We start from the raw sequence: 11,397 nt of genomic DNA, 5'->3' as shown, positions 1-11,397 counted from the left end.
TCCATGTTGCGATTAATCTTCTCTAAGGTTAGTACTCATCCCCATTCTTCTAACTTTCTTTTGTCGTTGATTTTCTCTACTGAATAGACCTACTAGAAGGCTTCTAGTTATTGTATCAACCTAGTTCATCTTTTCTCTTTACCCTAGAGTGGATCCCCATTTTCATTCTAGTTCATTCGTGTTCTTCCGGATTGATTTCGAAAAAGACCTAACCTAAGATTCGTTAGGTTTTTGTTTCTTTTGCATTGATTGATGTTTAGGTTATGATATATCTAGTTCTAATATTATTTCAGAATCGGTCAGGCTTGGTCACTTGGAGCGACCAAAGTGCTCCTGTACAGACAAAAACCCTAGGTTTTGATTGGAAACTCATTTTCCAGGATTTGAAACACTTCAGAATTTCAAGGGAAGGTTACTAATAGTAAAAAAAACTATCTAGCATGATCTAGACATCTCAAAAGGTCAAAGGATAGGAATTCCAACTAAATCATAAAATAGGATTTTACCAAAATCAGTCTGTGTATCTCACGAAAAGACTAGAGAGAAAGGGGATTCACTCTAGGAAAGAGACGATAGTGGATCATAATCAAACATTAGCATTGGGAGGATCTAATAAGAAGTAGAAGTCAAAGCCTTTGAATGGATACACATTCTTGAAGGTTACACTAGAATTTCCCCTCAAAATCATCATGTGTAGATTCACAAAGTAATAGAGTGAATGGGGATTAACCCTAAAACCACGGGGATAGAAGAAAAAGTCATAGTAATGGCATGAGACCTTCCTCGAGAGTAAATCTAGAGAGATACAGATTGATTACTAACCTTGTAGAAGAAGATTCGACAGAGAAACTCTACGGATGCTTGGGGATCTTCTTTAGCTTCTAAAAGGAGGTTCTAAGGTTCTTCCCACGTTCTCTAGAGGCTTTGGAACATTATGGGATGAATTAGAACGAAAAACACTTAAATAGGGCTTCAAAAACCTAATTTCCAAGGAATTGACCTAAACCAAAGTGGTTAGTAAGGCTAGAAACAGGTCTTTGATCTCCGAATGCCACAAGCTTCACCTGGGTCCTTCACCAACTTAAGAAAAGGTCTTACCTGACTTTATAGGACCTACCAAAGATGTCAACACCGAAATCTTGGTCCACCTTTCTAGTCAAAATTCATTCTAATCATATCATCTTCCAAACTCACTCGGAGTTTTCATACTAAGATCTTCATCATCAACCTCCAAGGGTTCTAGGTCAGACCTAATGAGTTCAAATTTGGATGGCCCACAACTATCTTCTTCCTTCACTTTGGGTCTTCGGATCTACATTATGGATTTTCGGATTAGGTTTAGGTGGGATTTCACAAATTTATACAATCAGTGGAACATAAAGGTGACATTTCACCATCCATGTTCTATCTATTTGCAGGTGGATCGACCAGCAGCTAGGTGGATTCCTCTATACTGTACAGCTCTGTCAAGGATGGCCTTTGGGGTATGGTGTCATTGCACATGATCACAAAGGCAAGCCTTTCTTTGCCATTGCAAGGGTTGTGGTAGATGATAATATCAACCATGTGGAGCTTGGTGCCATCAAGGGGGTATGGAGAAGGCGTTGTCCATGGTTGTCACAGATATGGAGCTCCGTTTTGGTTCGATGATGGCCATTTAGGCAATCTTGGATGACTTCTCTGTCTCTTGGTGCACATTTGACATAGTGCTTGAAATTAGGGAACTTAGGTACCTTTTCCTTAGTTGTAATGTTGTGCATGTATTTTGTGAGACTAATATGTGTGCTGATTTTCTTGCAAGGTTCATGCAGAGCCCTCAAGAGATTTCCTTTTCCCTTGATGCCATCTTGTTTGCATTTTCATCTTTCCATTGGGAAATATTTCAGATTGTAGTATGGAGGTTGTTCGAAAATCCCAATTCCTTATGGGAAAAATTCATGAATGCTATCTACTTCCAGAAGACCGAATTTTTGAAAGCTAGAATTTTTAATATTAGGCCATCGTGGGCTTGGAGGAGTGCTCTTATGGGTCAAGAAGTACTAGAAGAGGGTCTTATTTGGGATGCGGCTTTAGGTGAAGAAGTGGATATTTGGAGCAGCAGGTGGGTGAATTCTAAGGAGGATCATTAAGTGTCTACAGTAGGGCCCAAAAATTGTTCTTTGCAAATGGTGGTTGAGCTTATAAAACCCCTTACCAGACAATGGAGAACAGAGATTTTGGAGCAATTCTTCAATGAGGAAGATAAGAAGGCGATACAACTCATGAGAATAGCATGCTTTCATGGCATGATAAGCTGGTTTGGGTAGCAAACAAAATTGGTCACTTTACAACAAAATCAGCTTATCATCTTCTTACAAATTGCACAGAAAGAGCTAATAAAACTGCTGCCCCATCCTCTAAAGTTCACAAATGGGACAAAGTGAAGCCAAAGGTTCAGAAGTTAATCTGGAATAGTAACACTATACTCAAGATCAAAAAAACTTTATGGCGCTCGTGTGCACAAGCGTTGGCAACTGGGGAGAACCTACTAGCAAGACATATTTGAACCGAATAGATCCAAACCGAACATAGCTGCACTCATAGTGAATTTCTTGTTGAATCAATTGATCATATTCTTATGGGATTTGTATTTGCAAAGTTGGTGTGGTTTGGAAGTCAACTTCATCATTCCTGAAGAGGAAAACTCAACATTTCATTTTTGGTTGGAGAAATGGAGGATGATTAGATTCAATAACAAGCATCACAGCAGGGAGGTTCTTAGTCATACTGCATACATATGCTGGTTTTTATGGTTGTCAAGAAATGATTTGGTGCACAACCAGGTGGTCTGGAGCTCGAAGGAAGTGATTAGGAAAGCTCAAAATGCCTTTGCTGAAGTCTGGTTGCTAGCAGGTTGTATGGCAATAGGAGGTCAAGATGAAAGGAAAAATCAAGAGATGCAAGAGTAGGTGAAAATAGATAGACAAAGAAAGAGAATCCAATGCGATGCATCTTATATGGAGGACGATCTGAAAAGTGGGCTAGTCTTGGTGATATGGGATAATGAAAAGGTCTGTAGGTTGATATTTATTCCTACTTTTCTGCTATCGGCACAACAGGGGGAAGCGGAGGCGATCAAAGAGGCACTTCCATTGGCAAAGGAGCTTGAGTGGTCGTCGGTAAGGGTGAAATCTGATTGTGAAGAGGTTTTAAGGCTGCTGAATTCCCAGGTGAACATTGGATGTAGTCTCTAGACTTCAAGCATTGTTGAGGATATCAAAGACCTGAGAGAGGAGTTTGAAGGCTGTTTCAAGAAAAATAGAGTGGCCTTTATCCAATCCATGGATCCAAGAAATGTTGTCTCCTAGGCCTGTGTGTTCTTGTTCATTTGAATAGAATTGCTTCTTAACACCCCCCACAAAAAAAAAAGGATTGTACTTGGCCTAAATAATTTACTATAACAAAAGCTCCCTTTCCTCAAAAAGAGTTTTTGAATATTACAACTATCAACTCCTAAGATTTTCAAATTCAAATTCACAAAATTATCCCACTTTTCTCCCGATCGAACAAAACTCTAAACCGGTTTTCATGGCTATTAGGCCGTACTAGATTGCTCCTGCATTTGATGGAGAACTAGAACGCTGCCCACTTGGTTTGGCCATTGTACACAAAAACCCAACTGTTGTTGTCACATCCACCCAGCCGGTGCCCTATCTGGAATACTCGAGTGTGTGATCCACAACCCCGAAGATAAAGTTTAGGAGCGATCATATCCACTTACATAATCAAAAGCAAGAACAAATCATTGTATTCAAGTAATTTAATACTAAAGTCAAGAAAGGATCTCAGAAGGATCACAAAAGAATGTCAGAGTGCGGAAATAACGATACCAAATAAAAGACAACTATAGAGTATAGCAGAAATATACCCCACAACAATACGCGGAAGGTAGATCAAAATCTAAAGTATAGCCTAGTCTAATACAAATAAAAGTAAAGGTCTAGAAGAAACAAGAGAAATCTAATCAACATCTTCTGTTGGCTCTTCTTCTTCTTCTTCAATCTTCATCTTCTTCATCGTCGGGTCATTCTCTTGTAGCTTCAGGTCAGCATCTAACTCACGATCTCATCGGCGAACAAGACGATGCCGGTTACCATCAATAGGAACCATCAGAACAGTCCAAACCTATGAGTTGGCTGCCCCACTGGTCATAACCTTCTCCAAGAGACTTTCGAGCTACACCATATAAGGAAGGGTCCTCCGTACTGAGCACAAGGTTCTCTTCCGAACCTGCAAGGTCATCTAAAAGCAAGTCCCCCGAAGGGTAAGCTCAAAAAGAACTTAGCAAGTATCCAATCATAGTAAGCATCTTCACACAATCAAAGGCAAACATAAGTGCAATGATATGAAACAATCATGCAAGTATGCTTTTAACTTTGTATATGTATGCTGGTCTCTATTGGTAGACACGCTTTAAGTCATAACACCATACTCCTTTGGGTGGGTCTCAAATCACTCTCCCTCAGCCTTCCCGGCATCTTGGGTTCCCGTTTGGTAAATGGGTTCTGAAACCTTCCCGGACATACCATGACTGAGGTTCAGGTCAACACTCTTTGTCACATCCACCCAGCCGGTACCCTACCTATCATACCCGGGTATGTGATCCACAGCTCCGAAGATCAAGTATCGAGGAAACCATGCCTCCCATATACACGATAACATAATTAAGAACAAATATAATCCATGTAATAACACATAAACAATGAGATCAAGACAAGATTAAGAGAGACAATATAATCAGAGTGCGGAAGTAAATGATACTAATGTGTATATAATCAAAATGAAGAGAGTGAGTGGAAATCACTCCCTAAGTCGCAGCAGAAAGTAGTTCAAGTAACAATTAAGGGTTTTCAATCCAAGTCTCAAAAGAGAAAAATAAAGGGGTAAACATCTAAACAAATGATTCTTCAATCTTATACAAAATATCCTCGTAAACATAAACAAGATCAGACACGAGACATGGCCGAATCCGCTCCCGAGAAGATCTAGTCCTGGTACGAAGCATAATCCAACGAGGGATCTTCACCGTAGTCTTCGTGATCGCCAACACCTTGATGGTAGTGTGTTTCATCAAAGGACGCTTCATAGAATTGGCCATCAATTTCCTCGGTTCCTGCAAGATAGTCTAACAAAACATTTGCACTAAAGGAGTGAGTTTAAAAGAACTCAGCAAGGCAAGTCATTCCATAATACATAAATACATGATACAAAACATAACATGATGCAAGATGATATAAGAAAAACGATGCATGTATGAATCTAACTCTATGTATGCTAGTCTCTATGGCAGACATGCTTTAAGTCATAGCACCATACTTTCTTGGGTAAGTCCAGTCACTCAGCTCCGGTAGGTAATGGGTCATGCATCTCTCGGGACAATCCATGGCTGGGGTTTAAGTCACCGCTCTCTCACATCACCATTTAGTATAAGTGTTGGCGCATGTCACGGTAAAGCCTAGCCCAATGCAAGTCATCTACTTTGTCGTATCAAGTCAGATCCAGATACTTCCCCTATGGCTACAACCAACTCGGTTCAGTATCCTTAACACCAAAGTCATGTATCCTATGGCTACAACCAACTCGGACTACGGACTTATCAACCCTATTGGTCATCCACAAATAATAGACGGGAAGCTCTCACATCCTCTCACGGATTGGTTACCGGAATTGAGCGCCTGTGAGCCCAAGTCTAGCTATTTGCAACCCTACCAATAAATGGCCGCTCACGAGTATCCGCAATGTGATCTATGTCCTCTCATGGATATGACTCACCGGTTTTGAGCGCCCACAGATCCACATTGCTACCACAGGTCATTCTGTCTCAATACCCTTCCAATTCAGGTCTGATACAACAAGGACATCCTAGCCAACACCACTAGACAAGTCCTATGTATGACATCCAATAATCTAGAAAAGCGTCAATTGGCATCATTGAAAACATCCCATACTATTCCCTCTAATGTCCAAGGACAGAAATGTCAATAGGATTCCTCAATCCCAAATCATACCTATCCAATCACATTCCCAATTCCATCATATCATACACAATGATACTTCATCATATAAAAAGATATATCATAACATAATCAATCACATATGTAATTAACAAGAATGAATAATCATGATAACAAAAGAGTATATAAACATGGTACTACTGTCTTGATACAACAGTCATATGATGTTAAGAATACAACAAAGAAAGTGAATCTACTAAGTTTCCAACATAGAGGCAAGATTCACATAATCTATGTAATTATGATAATAACCGTCCTTACCTTAAATCGAATTGAACATAATCCAAAAATCAATTAGAATGGTCCCAATGTTAGTACTTGCACCTTAGACAATCATAAATGCAATATCAGAAGAAGAATCAAGCAAATCAGAGGTCAGACGGATCAAATCGGGCAAATGCAACAAAGCTGTAATCAGCTGGTCGACTGGCTGGTTGATTGACTCAGTCGACCAAGTGAACAATAACGGGGCTGAAATGAGATTTATTATCCGAAACCTAGCTTCCAGGACTCGGATCACTTTGAAATTTGAAAGGAATGTTAGGAGCAGTAAATGAAGACTATCTAGCAAAGATTTAACATCAATCAATGGTCAAATTAAGAATCCCCAATTTGAAACCCTAGCTTCTAAATGCTAAACATCATGTTCTTCAATGAAATCAATTGCAAATGCAAGGAAAATCAGGGAATCAATTAAGGGAATGATGAACAATAGATTAGAATAATTACTAACATAAAATCAAACTTAGTATACTATAGAAATCAGTTTAGGAGATGAAATCATGTTGCTATGAAGAAAATCATAAGACTGCAAGGTTGAGAATCAATATGGGGAGCATAGCATGGGTAGAATGAGAGGGGTTTATACAAATGCAAGGAGAAAAACAAAGAAGAGGTGGTTGCAAGGTTGCAACACCATCTTCATAGTCTCAATAGCAAGACAGAGAAGAGGTGAGAGTAGATTAGAGAGAGAATGAGAGATTACATACCTTGTAGAAGAAATTTGAGAAGAGAGACTATGATTATTGTAAGAATACTTCACCACTACCAAGGAGAGGTCTTAGGAGGCTCTTTCCATGTTCTCAGGAGGCTCTAGGAATAGAATAGGGTTTTAACTATGAGGTTCCCTTAAGTAGGGCATAAAATAATCCAAAAATCAGAATTTTCGTATTTAATAACCAGCTGGTCGATTGGCCCAGTCGACCAAGCAGTCGACCAAGCAAGAACAACAACTTCAAATAGGGAATTGGAAGGCCAGATCAGCTGAAATTCACTTGGGCTTTCTCATATAACTCAATCAACAAGTTTAGATCAGAGAATTGCCTTTGAACCAAGTCCGGAAGTGCATTAGGTACGTCAACTAATCTCCCCCTCATCAAGGTGCAGCTTCTTACCAAACACTGACAATGCATCCAAGTAAGGGGCACCATCATCAATGTCCATGGGTTCAGAATCAAACACCATGTCTTCTACTGAGAGGGCCCACAGATCTCTCCTGCCTCAACTTTAGGTCTTCGGACCTACAAACATCAAGGATTCTGGGTCAAGGTTAGGGTTAAGCTAGGGCTGGATTTCACACTCTCTCACATCACCGTTTGGTCTAAGTACTGGCACGAGTACAAAGTTAATCTTAGCCCAATGCAAGTCATCTACTGAGTCACATCCACTTAGGGTTAGATACGTCCATTCCTTGCTTCCTGCGATCCTTTCTGGTACCTTTCCCACTAGAGTCACCGTCTCCTTCCCGACTACGTAGACTCTTAACCCTATTGGTCATCTACACATATTAAACGGGAAGCTCTCATGTCCTCTCATGCTTCCCGCAATCTCAAGAGCCCACGAGCCCAAGTCTACCACATGCAACCCTACCAATGAATGGCCCTCACAATGTGATTCTTGTCCTCTCACGGGTTGGACAAAAACCTGTCGGAGACGTATTGAAACATATTTGATTGTTGTAAATGCTAACATTTGACAGCTTGTAATTGACACCTAGACTTTGGCCATTGGCGCCATAAAGCCTATAGGTAGTCTTTTCATAGTATAGGTAGGGACCTATCCTTCTTTGATGCAGTTAGAGGCTGCACCAGTGTCTACTAGGGCAATGGTAGATAGGGTAAAGGATTCATTGATAACGAGATGAACTCGAACATGCCATTGTTGGAAATGGATGCTATTGATTAATTGGGTGAAGTCCTGGTTAGCGACAAAATGATTAAGGATTAGTTCAGCATTGTTGGTATTTTTTTGTGTGGAAATTTTGGGGAGTTGGTCTTGGAGAAGGCTTAACTCTTGTTTTATTTGAGTAACTTCTCTTCTAAGACCATTGGTCAATGTCCCAAGAACTTGAATTTCGAAATCATTGTTTGAGAGGGATGGTGTTGATGATGACGGTTTAAACCGATTGTAAATGTTGTTAAGATTGTAATTGGAATGTTGTATGGGAATAGGTTTAGGAATTAAAGATTCTTTAACTTGTTCAAGATATTGCTTATTTAATTCAGGATATTGTATTTGATCAAAAAAATCAAGAAAGAAACTTGGAATAGTTTCATTCCTAATCATATTGATGGTATTTGTTGAGCATTCACATATTCCTGATCCTTCATAGGGACATGTGAAGAGAATGGCCTTAGAGTCATTTGAAAGACTGCTCAAATCCGTATTGATGTTGTTGATTTCATGTTCGGAATCAGATGAACTATCTAGTTCAGCGAACAAATGGAGGATTGAATTCCGAATCTTTTCATCATCGGTAATCAGATTGACCTTTTGTGCCATTCGGCAATATTTTGGCCAAGTGACCAACTTTGTTGCATTTGAAACATTTTCCAGTAAATGGTCTTCTCTATTCAATTGTATTTTGTTTGGAATGTTCTTTTTTTTTTTTTGTTGGTGGGGTATTTTTACGGTATTTGTTGTTGGAGTTGTATTTATGGGGTTTTTAGTAGGGTTCAAAAGACTTGTATTTTTCATTATACTTGTCTCTATACCTATGAAATTTGTGAGGTTTAGTGGACTTTATCGAGGTGAACCCGAATTCAGTGGTGTGTATTGATCTGGATCTAGTCATGGTTGGTCATCTTCTACTTCTGTGATCATTCCTTGAGTAATTTCTATTACTCCTTCGATCCTTTTGGTCAGATTGTAGCGTTCCACTTTCTTTCCTTTTACTTCCATCGTTATTAGTTTCTTTCCTGGCCTGTAATATATCCTTCATATTTGCATACTAATTGCATCACGAAGTTAACTCCGCAATGTTTGCTAGTTTATTCATGATTAGAAATTCATGTGATCATCAGTTAAACCTCTGAACATCGCGTCATAAGCTATTGCCTCATTTAGTTTTTTTATTTGAATTGACTCCTGATTGAATCTTTTCATGTAGTTGCATTCTGATTCTCCTAGTCTTTGGCAGATTGCTGCCAATTGTATGCCGTTTTGCTGCTTTTCATGCTGCTCTAGAAGCGTGATAGAAAGATTTTGGTCAACTCCTTGAAGTATCCAATTGAATTTGGCTTTAGGCTGAAGAATTAGGTCATTGCAGGTCCTTTTAATGAAGAAGGGAATGACCTACAATTCAAAGCTTCTAACTCTCCAGCTAACATCATGACTGAGTTGAACTAAGCTAGATGTTCTAGCGGATCAATATTCCCGTCATACATTGTGAACATTGGAAGTTTGAAGTTGTGAGTTAATGGAGTCTTCATTATCTCCTTTGAAAATGGATTCTAATCTATAGACTCTTCCATGTTTTCTTCATTTTCTTTGTTTACTAGTCGTCGGATCTGATCATTAAGAATCCAAAATCTCTTACTAATTTCAGATCCATGGACCTATGAATAGCTGCAAACTTATTTTCATTTTTTCTCTTTCCTATCTCTCCTGCTTCCAAGAGTTTTGATTTTTTCGCTTTGGCTTGGTTGAGTTCTTCTATTTTCTCCAATTGAGATTTAATCATCCAACTCGAAAGGAAGTGTATCGAAGAGTGGATCTGAACTTTCTCCACAACCTACTTTGATTAGATCTAAGATTTTCAGATGGTACTCGACTCTTGCTTTTGAGGAATTTGGTTCAAAACTGCATCAACTGGGAAAAGGAGTTTTGTGTTCCACAGACAGTGTATGTACTGGAATTTAGGTTGACTTTGGAATTCCAATCTGTTGGATGTACGATCTTGTCAGATCTTAAGTTTCCAAAATCTGGCATTGCATACTTTCCATCTAAAACAGGATTGGATGTGGATCGAATCCTGGCAGTGATGTTGTTGCGGGAGCTTCTGACGGTTGCCATTCTTGCTGATTATGAATTTGTAGAAGATGCGGTGAATGATCTCCAAGGACTTTCTGCTTTTGATGCGTCAGCATTACCGGAGCTGGAGGTGGTAATGCTACCTCTTTCGTTTTCCTCCTCGGATTTTTTTTCTCTCATAATTCTCTCTGACTTGCATCTGTAGTTTCGTTCACCAGCATCTTCTCACGTTGCTCATGCCACTACAAGAAAACGGGCATATGGCGGCACTTTGGATAAGGATGCAGCAGCGTTTTCATAAAACGCCGCTGTATGTTAACCTATAGCGACGTTTCCCAAAAAATGCAGTCGTATAACACTTTTTAACAAGAAACCCCCTTGTATATAGCTTTGTAACGGTGTTTTTAAAAAATGCCGTCATATGTCCCCTTTTCTACCCCATTATGTAGCACTTTGGAAGGGTCATATAACACCTTTTAACGGCGTTTTCTAGAAATGCCATTGTATGTAGCTTTGTAACGGCGTTTATAAAAAATGTCGTCCATGTCCCCTTCACTTACGTTGTAAGGTATTGTATAGCACTCTGTAAGGGTGTTTTTTGGAAAATGATATAACACTTGTTCTATACATCTTTGTAACTGTGTTTATCAAAAACACCGTCGTAAGTCCCCTTCACTTATGTTGTAAGGTATTGTATAACACTCTGTAAAGGTGTTTTTTGGAAAATGATATAACACTTTTAACGGCGTTTATCGTCGTATGTCCCCTTCACTTATGTTGTAAGGTGTTGTATAGCACTCTGAAAGGGTGTTTTGTGGAAAATGATATAACACTTTTAACGGCGTTTATCGTCGTATGTTCCCTTCACTTATGTTGTAAGGTGTTGTATAGCACTCTGAAAGGGTGTTTTGTGGAAAAGGATATAACACTTTTTAACGGCATTTTTAAGAAATGCCGTTGTATATATATTTGTAATGGCATTTATCAAAAACGTCGTCGTATGTCCCATGGTATTGTAAGAGCGGCTTTTGAAAAATGATATAACACTGTTTAACGGCATTTCAAAAACGCTCGTTGTATGTGCCTTTCACTT

Source organism: Hakea prostrata, unplaced genomic scaffold, assembly GCF_041222555.1.
Source record: "Hakea prostrata isolate BN-2017 unplaced genomic scaffold, UWA_Hpros_2 contig_39, whole genome shotgun sequence".
Taxonomy (NCBI): domain Eukaryota; kingdom Viridiplantae; phylum Streptophyta; class Magnoliopsida; order Proteales; family Proteaceae; genus Hakea; species Hakea prostrata.
The sequence above is the reverse complement of the archived record's forward strand: the minus strand, read 5'-3'. Positions refer to the sequence as shown.